The sequence below is a fragment of the Daktulosphaira vitifoliae genome, unplaced genomic scaffold (genome assembly GCF_025091365.1).
Source record: "Daktulosphaira vitifoliae isolate Bord-2020 unplaced genomic scaffold, ASM2509136v1 Scaffold_3, whole genome shotgun sequence".
Lineage (NCBI taxonomy): Eukaryota > Metazoa > Arthropoda > Insecta > Hemiptera > Phylloxeridae > Daktulosphaira > Daktulosphaira vitifoliae.
Window position 1 is genome coordinate 32,674,783 of NW_026099574.1, and position 15,416 is coordinate 32,690,198.

The following is a 15,416-nucleotide window of genomic DNA, read 5'->3' on the forward strand; positions in this document are numbered from 1 at the left end:
TAATTTTCTTAATTACGTCATTATTTAAGAAATAAGCTAGTTAATTACTTATATTGCCATTTAAAAAATAAATAAATATCAAAAATAAATTTTTATTTAAAAATATTTAAATTATAATTATAAATAATATAATAATAATAATTTAAAAGTAAATCATTATAAGGTATAAGTTTTGAACATAAAAAATATTTATGATTAATAAATTTAAAAAAAATGTATTTAAAAAAAATTAAAATAAAAACGGTAGCAAAGTGGGTTCGAGGCACAGTTTAGACAAGTCATAGATGCGACAAGTATAGATGATATTTGAGAGTGATTAAAATCACAATCATAAGAAACGTTTCGATGCAAATCTGTAGATAGTGTTTCCTTTAGAGAAATTGGTGAAATATTTTAAAAGCAACATGAACTCTTATTTCTTTAATTATATCTTGATTAGCAGTTCTTTGATTTTAAAATATAATATATGAATAAATACTAATTATAATTATTAAATTTAGTATGAAATTGATATTCAATAATTTAATATTGTAATTTAAACGGAGAAATTATAAAAATAATAAAGAATTTATTATTGATTTTGATTTATTGATTTAATAAATTTATAATTTATTACTGATTTATGAAAATAAGTGTAATCCCCTTATAATAAAATAAAATACAAAACCAAGAATTTGAATAAAAAATAGCATATTTTTGAATACGGTAGCCATTTGCGCATAGAAGATAGGTCGACGGGACAAATTTTTTTTTTTTGATTTTATAGAACATAAAAGAAGCTTTAATTTGATATACGTTTAAAGGACGCAGTATTTCCTGAACATTTTCCAAAATTAAGTTGAAAAAGTTATTTTTTGTAAACAAGTTACTATTTTAAATCCCCCCCCCATGAGCAGGTTAAGTGTTAGATTTTCAAAAAAATGATGTCAAACAAAAGGGAAATATCTAAGGTTTTAGTAGGAAAAAAATTTAAAAAATTTTCAAAAAGTTATGGAACTTTTAAGAAAAAAAAGTGAAAAAAATGACAAAATTTACCGATTTTTAAATTTATAGTTTTTTTTGATATTTCCCCCATTTGCGGGGAACGAGGGAAAATTTATCAATTTTTTTCAATGTCTTCAACTAGATACGATTTGTGAACTTTTGACGTATTTTTGAAAGAAATCGGTCCAGTGAGAGCTGAGAAAAAGTGGCAAAAGACATAAAAAAAAAAAAAAGGTGGCACAGTGGGGTGGCGGCACAGTGGGGTCTTGGCATAGTTGGGTCCAGTATAGATGATATCTGACAGTTATTAAAATCACTATCATAAAAAACGCTTCGATGTTAATCTATAGATAGAATTTTAAGAAATTGGTGGATTATATCAAAAGCAAAATGTAATTCCTATTTCTTTCATTATTCCTGATTAGTAGTTCTTTGATTTATAAGTATATGATATGAATAAATATTTATTATAGCAATTAAGTATAGTATAAAATTGATATTTTATAATTTTGTGTTGCAATTTTGTGTGCGGACTGGCCCACCGCGATTTTCCCGAAATCCCGGTGGGCCCCCCAAAAATTATGTTATATGGGCCTCCTTGATACTACAGCAAATCAGTTAGTAAAAGCCAACTGCCTAAATTTTAATAATGTTTTTTTTTACAAAAATCCCCAATTTCTTTCCTGACAATCAAAAAAAAAAATTATTTTATTTAATTTATTTGCGCCAAACGGCAATTTACATAATGTTTACAACTAAGCGATTTTATTAATTAAAGATTAAGTATATAATAATACAGCAATTAGTGATACAACAGAGGGGTGCTAGTAAAAATGTGCTAATGGCGTTGATTGGCATTACGAAACATACAGTACAGCGAATTATTATAACTATAAGAGATAGATTGAGTTGGAATATGAATGGATGTTCGATTCCTTGAGGGGTAGGTTAGATCGCATATAATGAATTCATCTACTAAAAAGTGATCACGAAAGAATAATTATGTTTTTTCTTTGACTAGGATGTAAATAAAAAAAGTGATGAGTACAACAGCTTTTGTCGTATTGGCTGACTTTTTGTTAAGGGCTGAAACATAAAATCTCGGTAGGCTGAAAAATCTCAATCCGACTCTTTATGACATGTATACTAAATAAAATTGGAACTGCATGCAATAATTACGTAAATCTATAACCATAGTGTATACAATTATGTTTACTCATTCTTGCTTAGCAACAAATAAAAAATTTAAATTATACTGCACGTATATTACAATATAAAGAGCATCCACATTAATCAATATTAAAGCTATGTGTAAAGTATGATATTTTTCCGTTTTTTCGATTTTACTAAAAGTTTTCATGGAGAATCCCATTTGTAATTTACTCGTATTATGTAAAGTTTTCTTACCTTTCTAAACAAATATTAGAGAACTTCTGAAATTTTGGCAATAAGAAAAAAACAACTTTTTTGATTATAAAAACTTAATTTTAATGACTGTAACACGAAAAACATTAATATTATTTTTAGAAAAGTCAGATAATTTAACAAAAGCATTTAATTTTTCTATTGGTTTTTATGGTTGAAGTTAATATTAAAACGATAGCACATTATTTTTTTTTTAATACTTTCCCCTTTTACGGGATACGATTAGATTCGATTAGTGGTCTTTTTACGTATAGTTCATCAAAATCGGTCATGTCTAAGCTGAGAAAAGTAGGCGGCAGATAAAAAAAACACGTCATGGTAAAATAGTAATTTCTCAGTTTCGCATCGAAGCTAAAATTAAAAAAAAAAAGTGTTTAGGAAAAAAGTAAAAATTATTTTTAAATAATATTTCAAAAAATCCAAAAAAAAAAAATTGAGAATATCCTTTTTGTTGTAATAGACAAACATCAGGTAATGTAATTTTAAACATAATACATCCAAAAAGAATAATTTTTNGACAAACATCAAGTAGTGTAATTTTCAAAATAACCTAGGGAGGCCGTTTTAAACATAATACATCCAAACAAAATAATTTTTTATTAAACTACGTTTTTTTTAGCTTTGATGCGAAGCTGAGAAGGTATTAATTTTACTATGATGTGTTTTTTTTTTGTCCGTTGCCACTTTTTCTCAGCTCTCACTGGACCGATTTCTTTCAACAATACGTCAAAAGATCTCAAATTGTATCTAGTTGAAGACATTACACTTAAAATTGAAAAATTTTCCCTCGTTCCTCGCAAATGGGAGAAATATCCAAAAAAATTGGTAAATTTTGTCATTTTTTTTTCTTAAAACTTCCATAACTTTTTCAAAAATCAACATAATTTTTTTTTATACTAAAACCTTGCGCACAATGGACCAACAGGTCTGAGTGCATGGGCATTATGTCCACCTCAATAATAACTATACTAAAACCTTAGATATTTTCCTTTCATTTGATATCATTTTTATAAAAATTATTAAGTTTTGGAATCGAATACTACTACAATATTTACTAATCCTAATATCATAATTTTAGTTAAAAAAAAAAATACAATTAATTTTGTATTTATTAGGCTAATTTATAATGGAATAGGATAACATCGACCAAAATAAAAAATATCATAAGAGCGGTTCTTTAAAACAAAAAGAACATAACAAAAAATGTCTCGAGGAGATAGCAAATAAATCTAAAACAAGACAAATTATTTTCTATTTGCTTTGTAAAATAACCCCAATTTAGAGCCGATAAAGATACCTCGTAAAAATCAAACACTCGAGAATTATGATATTTCTGTGCCACATTCATCTAGTTATATAAATGCAGTCGGACAATTCTGAGGTTAAAATTTATTTGCGTAACGACGAAAATATTGACCTTCAAATCACTAATTCTGAAGTCAAAATTGATTTATGTGACCTTCTAGTCAAAAATAATTTAAATATAGTGATTGACCATCAAACATATTTTAATTATTTTTTTAAGCCCAAAAATAAACAAAATATAAATATTTTTTTTCGTTTCATCCAAATTTCCCAGAGAAAATAGGTCTCCTTTACTATAACTAAAGCTTATTATGAAATTATTCCAGGATCACAGACAAAATCAATAGAAATTGGTTATCCTATAGTCATGAACATAACTCTTTATTTTGTTCAATATGTTTAGTATACTGTTCTAAATCATCAGATTTTACTAGCCATAGTGGATTTAGCAGATGGATTCATGTTTATGAGCGTATTAAAGATCACAAAGAGTCAAAAAACCACAGAGAAGCGTCAAAATGCATCATGGCTGATCAATGTGGTAAAAGTGTTGATGAATTAATAAAAAGAGTGCAATGGGTTCAGATGGAAAATTTAGTGTTGAAGAGAAGAAGAGTAGCTCAAATAATTATTGATAATGTTAAAGTAATTGGAAAACAAGGATTACCTTTCAAAGGATTCAGATATGAGTCTGCTTACGACTTAAAAAATAAATCAGTAAATCATAGTAATTTTTTGGAAATAGTATTATTGATAGCAAAGTGGAATGCAGAATTAAGTCATCATATTACTAAGGCAATAATTGAAAGTGAAAAGAAGTTGAAAAGAGGTAAATCTGTTAGAGGAAATTTGTTTAATTTTTTAAGTCACAAAACTGTAACAAATGTAATTCAAACTATTGGCGAATTATTGTTGTCTAAGGTATCTAAAAAAGTTAATGTGGCTAACAACTATTCAATTACAATAGATACAACTATGAATGTTTCAACTCATGATCAATGTGTAATTGTTTTGCGATATTTGAAAGAAAATGTCGAAAATGAAAAATCTTCAGTAGAAGTTAAGGAAAGAGTTATAACTTTGAAAAAAGTAATTTCCTCTTCAGGACAAGGCTTATTTGATTTTTTGAAATCAATTTTAATTTCTAAAAATATTAGATTAGATAATTGTATTGCAGACGCCTCTGATAGAGCTGCTTATATAAATGGAGAGTACAATGGAGTCCAGGCAAAACTTAAAGAACTGCTTCCAGGGCACATTCATACATGGTGCTATGCTCACGTATTGAATCTTGTATTGCAACAAACTACTTCGAGTACGGTTTTAGACACATGGGTGTCTAGTATACAACTGATTTATTAAACAAAGAGATACCACCGAGCGGCCGTAACAATTCCGATAAAGCGGTTCAAATACGTATCAAAAGTAATTCTGGCCGTCAATCACATTTGATAATATATTAATTGTAACTAGATGGAGGTCTAAAAATGATGCCCTCGTAAAAATATTTGGTCGTATTATTATGTGGACAAATGAATGCGAAAATGAAGAAAGAAAAAACTAACCTATGTGCCAATTGTTTTAGCACTTTATGAAATATCTTTTTTAATAGTTTTGCAACTAGTGTAAGAAGTATAGCGCGAAGTTTACTACATGGACTCACGAGTTATGAAACAACATTAACAGCTATTATGTTTCTACAAATATTTAAGTTCACAACTGCTCTGTCTGATTATTTACAAACATTTAGTCATGATTATATACAGGCCAGGCGGAAAATTAAAGCAACTATAAAGTCATTAAAAGAAAATCAAAGTCAATTTTCATCGATAAGTGCAGCTGCAAAAGAATTTTCAATATTTACATTCGAAGCTATATGGAAACACAAAACAGAAATTGATATTGAGTTAGAATTACCTCAAAAAAGGAGAATATACATTCCACGACGTTTTGAAGATAACCCCAACTTTGACCCGGAAATTGGAGCTTCTCCAGAAAAAATGTATGAAATAAAAACTTTTAGTGTCGTTATGGATACTATTATTGCTTGCTTAGAGAACATATTTTCTGGTAGTAATGAGTTGTATGGTGATTTTGAACTATTTGAACCAAGGCAATTTATAAATATCAGACAAAATGAAATACATTCAAATGGCTTAAACAAGATTTGTGAACTATTACCACATATTGATAAGCATGCATTAAAAGAATAATTACTGTCGTTTGCCGAATTCTGGCCTAAAATTTCAAAAACAAATATCAACGACGTAGATGATATATATATAATCAAACAGTACAAGAAGAATCGGACTTTGAAGATTACATGCAAAATGAAAACATTAAAGAAAAATGTACAAATATAAGAAAATGTAAAATGTAACTCGTGTTTATTGTGCCTGACGAACATGATTTATGAGTTTAATATGTATTATTTGGTATATAATGAATTCTTCGACGTATACAAATTTTTATTGACTATTCTTTTAACTCAAACAATCCGTGAGAGATCATTCTCCAAACTGAAATTGATTAAGATGCGATTAAGAGGCATTAAATTTTGAGTCAATATTCATCATGAATTGCGAACGTGAATTAGTAGATGAAATAACTAATGACAAAATAATAGATTCTATGTGTGAGAAAGTTTGGAAATGTTTAGATTATTAAAAATTTAACTGAATATATTTGTTAATTTTGTAGTTTTACCTTCAGATTTTCATTAAAAACTGCATATTATTTTACAATACGTTGTTGAATAATTTTTAAACTTAACATCTGTATTAGTTTAAAGTATTTAAAATAATTTCACTATTGTTCAATTTAACTAATTTATTAAGATTAAATCAGCCATTAAGTTAAAAGTTTGTTTATAGTGCAAAGGGAGACATTAATACGTATAAAAAGAATTTCATTAATTCTGATGCTAGACTATTTAATCAAAATATTGCCTAAAAATACATTACTTAAGTCAAAAAGACCTTTTTTTTTTTTTACAACCAGCACAAAAAATTGGATGGGCTCCCAGAACCTTTGGCGCGTCCCCGAATAGAGCCTATGGGCCCCTTTAACTTGGTTTTCCAGTAAGAAAATTGGTCCCAGTCCGCACCTGGTCAATAATATACTCTGTTTGATAAATTTTTTATGCTGATATCAAATTTACAATTCGATTTTTTTATGGGCACTAACTTTTGATATTATTACTAATAAGATAAAAAATATATGATATAACTATACGGCATATAGTTCTTAATATTTTAATTATAGCATATATTTAAACACTAAGGATTACATAGAAATTATTTCTATTGAAATAATTTATTACGATATAAATACAAAAAATATGATAAGTGATTTTAACAAAATTTTGGATTTTTTTATAATTTTAATGTTAAAAGTAATTATATTAGTTCCTGACTAATCAAATTATTGATATAATTTTACTGTGTAAATTAGTATAAAAACAAATTTTATACTTTTATTATTTGTGAAGATATTTATTTAAAAAAAATTTTTTTTTTATGAAAATTGCCATTTTTTATAGTAGTAATTTTTCTAAATTTCTAAAATGTTTTCCAATATTTGAAGACTATTAGTTTAACTAGATATCAGATCGATAATTTTGACGAATTATTATCAGAAATGATTTTTAGTTTAGTATTAAAACAAATAAAAAAAAAACAATCAAATACCTGTTAAAAAAATCTACTCAATTGAATGATTTTAACTTTCTATCCTTTGTAAATGAGATTTATATAATATTTATAAAAATCAGTGTACATCCATAGTAAGGTATTTTAAAATAAAATAAAATACAAAACCGTAAATTTTAACACAAAAATTGCATGTTTTTGAACACAATAGTCAATTTCACTATGAAGACAAGCCCAGAGATTTTTTTTATTCAAATTGAAGTATATTAAATAGGCTTTAATTTAAGATATATATAAAAGTACTTCCGGAATATTTTAAAAAGTTATGTTGAAATAGTTAATTTTTTGTGCAAAATTAACATTTTGAATACCTTCCTGTGGGCTAAAAAGGGTCAAATGTTCACAAAAATATATTAAATTATAGGTAAATAGCTAAGGTATATATAAAAAAAAAAATTATTAATTATATTTAATCAAACCAGCTTTAGCTGAGATTGAGCTTTCACAGACACAAAAAAAAAAATAAATAAAAAGCACATCTAGTAAAATTAATACCTTTTCGCCTTTGTATCGAAGCTAAAAATTGTGAATATTATTTTATTGGGCGTACAAATAGAAAACCGCCCTTTTTTTTAAGATTTTAGGCTTTATTGTAGAAAACACGTTAAATACTCAATCTTCGAAGTAATTTCCATTGCTAGTCACAACTTTTTCCCATCTTTTAGGCAACTTTTGAATTCCTTGTCGAAAAAATTGTTTGTCGTTTGACACGTTCCACGAATCAATCCAATTTTTGGCTTCTTCGAAAGAACGAAAATGCTGTTCACCCAGGTCATGCATCATCGATCGGAATAAGTAAAAATCAGAAGGAGTGATGTCAGGAGAGTACGGTGGGTGGGGTAGGATGTGCCCATTTCAAAGTGCAGTTATGTTTTAACTACCTTGGAAACATGTGGCCGAGCGTTGTCATGCAAAAGTATTACCTTGTCGTGTCTTTCCGCGTATTGCAGGCATTTTTCCTTCAATGCTCAACTCAATCGTATTAGTTGTGCCCGATAGAGAGCTCCTGTAATGATTTCGCCTGGTTTCAAGAGTTCATAGTACACTACGACAAGATGGTCCCACCAAATACACAGCATCGGCTTCAAACAATTAATGTTCGGTTTTTCTTTCAAAGTTGATGCATTGTCGGGAAGTCCCCATGATTTTTTCCGCTTTGAGTTGCCATTTTATATCCAATTTTCATCGCCGGTGACAATTTGATACAAAAAACCCTTTCTGTTTTGCCTTTGAAGGAGTTTTTCGCTCGTGCAAAGGTGCCGTTCGATGTCCCTCGGCTTTAAGTCATATGGCACCCAATTTCCCAGTTTTTGGATCATTCCTAAGCTCTTTAAGCGATGAGAAACGACTTGCTGAGTAACGTTTAATGAATTTGCATGTTCCTGTTGCGTTCTACAAGAATCTTCATTCAGTAAAGGTTTTAATTTTGCATCTTTGAACTTTTTCACAGGTCATTTCGCCATTTTTAAACTTTTGAAATCATTCCCGACACGTTCTTTCACTAATTCAACTTTCGCCATAAGTTTCTACAATCATTCGACGCGCCTGAACTGCATTTTTTTTCGAATTAAATGCAAAGAGCAACACTTCCCACAAATTATCGTTGTTTGGCTCAAATATAGCCATTTTCGCGCACAAACAAATCAAAGCACAGTAATAGTAAACAAGTGAGATTCTATGAAGTTGTTGACCAATGCTTCAATTGACTATGTAACGTTCCTGATCGTATTTACTTATCGATTCGCAATGCTGGCGCCACCTATATAAAAATGCGGTTTTCTATTTGTACGCCAAATTATTTTTTGATTAATTATGTGGTTGATGATACATCAAACACTCAGCATATGAAATTCTATAAAAATTTATCCTCAGGAGTTAACTATATAAAATATTGTTATTATTGCAATTGAGTAAAAAAAAGTACTAAAATATGTGAATTATTCCAAAAAAATACTTCTTAAAAAATAAAAATATTAACTTTTGACTGTAGACAGCAATTATTAATAAAAAAAAATTAGGTAAAATTTTTCTCTATTATACTATTTACCCAAATTCATGCCATGATTGTTGAAAAACAGAAATAATAACTATTTCCCTTTGTATAGAAATTTATTGTCATTTAAATACCCCTAAAAACAATAGAGAATGTCATAGTTATTACTTAAAATTTCATAGAATATAAAAATAATTATAGTACTATTAGACTTTATAAATAATATCCTTCACCATTTAATATAGACTATTATATCCTTAATAATTCATCAATAAATATAAAAGTAAATGAAATGTAAAATATTAAATATTAATAATGTTAAACATTTCTTAAAAATGACACAACGGATTTTGATCCTACTTTTATTTCGTAGCGTAAAATAATACACTATGATTGTTTAGCTAACGTAAGCAATATTCAGAATTTGAATGTTTGAATAACTTATTAATATTATTCATTAAATAATAAAAATATACACGTACGTCCAATGTCGTTTTAATATTATGTAACAATTTTATTCAAATTTCATTTATAATACTATATGCCAAAAAAGTGTCAAAAACGACTATTTATTATTTATTTATTAAAATGTTATAAGCGCCAAAAAATAAAATCGATAGTTCTTGAAATTTGGTCAATATTATAATTACACTGTAACGTCACAAATTCGAAGGTGGACCGTTTATGATTTTTTGTTATGTCTACTTATTTATTTTATCGCGCGAAAGAACCTTTTTCTGACACAGCGGTGTCAATCACTCATTATTTTAGGCAATATAAGAGAAATATAATTAAAATCGAATTGTTTATCAGTATTGATCCCTTCCAAAAAGACTGGCCGTTATCGTTTTGAAATTGCCGTTAGATCGGTGTTGACTCTTCTCTATTCTTTCTTCTGTCATTGACCGTGCTAGGGTGCACACATTTGTTGTTTTATTGACATTTTTTTCAATGATGGAGTAGAGCCGCCAACGGCGAATGGCCAGTTCTTTTCGGCGAAGCATCCAGACCATCGGATGGGTCTCTTCGGAGACCAGGTATCGTTTTCTTTTGTATATTATATTTATGTAATGAGCTATATTTTATTAATTATTTTATTTCATTTTTATTTTATCATAAATTAACTTAATTTTGTTTATGTGTGGAGAGCACGTGTTTTCCTTTTCTTCTAGCCAACGCTAAGGAGCGAGTGTCCTGGTGTTCTTCATTAATTTCCGATTAACATTGACGGATGTGTTCCAATATCGTCCATGATGTTTGTAATATTATTTGTTTGTTTTGTTTAAATATTTTATTTTATTTGTATTGCCTTTATTTGTAGACATGGTTTTTGATGCATTCGCATTTTTGTCCATGTTTAACTTAATTTTCTTTTTTTTAACAATTAAATTAAATTTCCTTATTAATTTCAACTGTAATATTTATTTTATTGCGCGAGTAACTTAATTACTCGCGTGTATTTCATTCCTATTCCTTAATCTAGACACGGGCTACGGTATGTTTTACATATCAACCACATACAACTTTGATTGTCATAATTGTGTTCTATAAACCACGAGGCATTATAGTAATTTATACATATAACGACATATTAACTTAGATTATACTTTTAATTAACTTAAAATTAAATTCCACCTATGGTCCGGTAATCATATCTGATAGATGTGACACCTCGCCTAGGTGGTGGCGACCCTTGCTACTATAGCTAGCCGTTATTCAAGTGGCAAACCACGTTGTTGTTACAGGCCGAACTAATATAAAAGCCCACTTGCAGAATGGCGACCCTGCCAGGATAAGACATAAATGTCTTTACTTACTTTTTTTTCACAATAAACCTTTTCATTTAACGTAAAATAATTTAATTAGTACGTTATTTGACTTATGGTTTGGGGGGTATAAACATGACGCCAGGACATTGGTCACATGCCTTGGGAAATGTTTTATTCTCTTATCGTAGTTACAATAATTGTACTAATTTTATTTATTATATTCAATTTTCATTTTTACGTCGTTATATTATAAATATATACTGTCTCATTAAATTTTCATTACGAGCTCATAACATAAGTGTACGATTTTGGTCCTTAGGACATGTTATTTGCCTCGCCTTTGTTTTTAGATTGAAGTTTGTAGCCGTACGGTCCTTTTTGTGTATTTGTATGTATTATTTTTTGTGGTGGTGGTTCGAGTGACCTTGTAGCTGTCAGCGAGTTTTTTCCGAGTCACATGGGTTATGCGTTACGCCGCTAGATTTAATCATTACTACAATGCATGGAAGACGCCTGTATTATGTGTCCACATCGAAGACCTCATTGAAGTCTTAGATTTTAAGAATTAGATTAAGATATTTATTTAAGATATATATATATATATATTTAGATCTTTATTATTCTCTCATAGGGTATGTTCCCTTTGCAGGATTTTTTTTATATTTTCCCCAAAATCTCTCCTAGGTCAATCACATTTTACTATGATAAATCATATGAATTATTTTCAAATGCAATTTTTTTTTTTAAAACAAAGTTGTGCTTTTCTTAACTTCACTTGAATTCTTACTTTATTTCATGTTATTATACGGTTTAGTACGAAGTCCATTCCGGCTTGCCGTTATAATTTAACTTAACTTGATTATTTTGTTTCACTTTTTGTTAGTGTGCGGTTTAGTGCGATGTCTATTCCGGCTTACCACAGTTTTTTTAACTTAAATTGATCGTTATCGATTTATTATATATTGTAATGTAAACTATTAACTTAATCTGTACAGCAAATATGAGTTTGTTTTATATTTCACTGTTCGGACAGTTTAACTTATATTTTATTCAAGTACATTAGCATTTTAATTTTAAGCACAAATTTCCTCTTGACCAACAAATTAAATCTATGTAAAATTACGCTGAGTAATTATCCAACTGTCTGTCGACTTATTTCAGTTTAATTTTGTTTTTTTTTTCAATCGTCATTTGATTTTTCTGTATCATGAGAATGTAGCAAGTTGAACCTGTTGGTGCTTACAAAGATTGGTTTGGATTTCTTCATTTCGGATTTTTCATTAAAACTGGTTGACAAAAGGTTACGTTTATAGTTATTTTTCACTGTTTGAAAATCCAAAAGAGTTTCATCATCCGAAAAAACATCGTTAGAAATGTTTTATAGATTAGAAACCCTCTGAATGCGATTCGCAGTGTTAATATTTGAATTATTTTTATTTTTGGATGTTTGTTTAGATTTAATTTGTGAACGGACCGATAGCGGTTTTATGGGGATAGACATTGAATGAGATAAGATAGGAACGACCGCCGGTAAGACCAGGGAGTTCCGAGAGATAATTGATAGTTATTATGATTTTATATTAGTAATAAGTATATTAAGATTACCAAATTGTAGTCAGTGAAGGATTTGGAACAATCAGCAACTTCCAAAAGACGGTAGATAAAGCATCAGTGTAACAAAACGGATAAAATGGTATTAATTTTGAGATAATAGCACAATTATTAAGGTTAAAAAAAAATTAAAATAACAGAGAACAATAAAACACGCACATATCGCTACGGAATACAACGATCGAATGAACAAATTCTTAAAATTAAACACTATCTACAGATTTGCATCGAAGCATTTCTTATGATAGAGATATTAATAGTTTTTCTTAAAACATTTAACATTTTTAAACGCTTGCGATATGCTAAAAATGTTTTGTGATCTAAGTCATTAATTCTTCCAGAGAACTGTTAATTAAAAAACAAAAATTGAAAATAGTGAAGTTTGTTAAGTAATTTTTCCAGCATTAAAATATTTTTGATTGTATTACTACATATTACTATTTTCAGATATATAAAGACTATTTGTGGCCAATTTATTATGTTCAGTTTTAATGAAATAAAATCCTCGCAAACATTTATCTTTATTTTTAATACATATGTCAACAGTTATATTGATTTTGACACTATCTAAGTGAATTCATATAAAGCTTTTTTATGCAAATTCTGATTTAGTTTCAAATTTTTCCATTATATTTATTTTTGATTAGATGTTGCTACATCTATTAGCATGACTCTCGTTGCAATAGTATTGATTTTGTGTCCTAGAGCGAAGCACTCGTCATGATTATTTTATTAATTTTTCTTCTTTTGAAAATTTAAAGTCAGTGTTAAATTAGTTTTAAAATATAAAATTATACTAGAGAAGACAAAATATTAATAATATTTTTTTTTTATTATTCGTTTTATATTTATCTAGATGAACCTATCATTGGAGAAAATTGTAAAAAACCTCCTCAATTAAATATAAATAACTATTGTTCTACTATTTTAAATATGCTCTCTAAGTAGAAAAAAATAGCTTTTTTGTTACACCGAAAATTTTAAAATATACATTAGTCATTTAGGATATTTTAAACGTTTTTAACTATTGACTTATGTTTTAAATAAGTTTTTAGCTTAACCAATTTTTGATAATTAACTGGAATGTATGCTTTTGTTAAACCAATATAAATTTAAAGTTTTTTTACATTATTTACGACAAAAAAAGATAAATATAACCACGATGCTTTTTTATCAATTATTTTGCTTTATAATCAAAAATTGAAAAATTTCTTCAAAATTTCACTACTATTTTTTTATCTTGCAATTTAATCTTTCATAAACAAACGTATTGTAATGATGTTTTATTATATTTAATTTTCTGTTAGTAAAAATTGATTGAAAAACCTTAATATAAGAAAGTATTGAAAGTGACCAGCAAATGCTTGTAAACATATTTTTTCAACTCTATATTTGGAAATATTTCGAATTTCGATGTTTAACAATTGCTAATCTATACATATCAAATAAAAGCTTTTGAAATATAAAATTATAAAAAAAACCCCTAACGATTGTTCTTTAATGTTTTAAATTTTTATTTAAAATTATTAAAATCTTAATTATATAATTAAATATTGTGAAACGATAATTTTTTTATGAAATTGAGTAAAAATGTACACTTGCATACAACTTTTTACATATTACTTTTGTAAACTGAATTTGAGAAAATTGTAATTATTTGTGTTATTTTTAAAACATTATTATACAAAATATCTGATATCATTAAAATTAGTTCACTTAATTCCAACTGTTAGTACTTGGTCGGTCGTACCAAAACGGAATGGCTCAGTGAGTTTTGGTTATTCATCGTCATAAACGCGACCTGCCTTAACCGGTTTTACTGTTATGGTAGTGTGTGTGTGTGCGGTGGTCGCAAATGGCTTCTCCTACTCGTGTTCTCGTATCCTCCGGACGCGCGTAGCTGCAAGTCTTGTAAGACGTGTCGCAGTTGATAATGGTGTCGTTAGTTTCTATTTATGTTTTTTTTTTGGTTTATATAGTGTGTGCATCTTAATATGTCACATTGTGTGTAAACATTTTACCGTCAGGGTAAAATGACATACTTACTTTTATACATGATATTTTTTCAAAAATACTTACAAGTGAATGTTTAATTTTATTTATGTTTTGTAATTAAAATACATTTATAACAATATATAACAATACTTTATTATTTTCAACAAAATAAATGAATTATAATAAGTAAATAAAATAAAAATGTTATTGATCAGACTTAAAATATTTTAACTTAAAACTTGGGTTCTTAATAATAAAGAAAAAACATAGGTAATTTCTTTGTTCTATATATCACAAAATTTTTAAAATTAATAATACCACCAGTCTCGACCAGCTTCTTTTTTTTTAGTATTAAATAAATGAGGTATACAAGCTTCTTCGGCTACATTATAGGCCAATTTCTGAACTTCTTTCACAGTAAATCCAAAATATCTAGACTCCATTTCTAGTATGTGCTCAGCTAATTTTTTTTCCATAGAAGATAAAAATGTACTAGGTCGACCTAGTGTTTTCGTAACACCAATAGCTAATTTATTTTTGTCCTGACATCGACGACGAAGAGTAGCTTAAGGAACATTAAATTTTTTAGACGCCTTAAGCCAACCCATTTCTTTTTTGTCTATA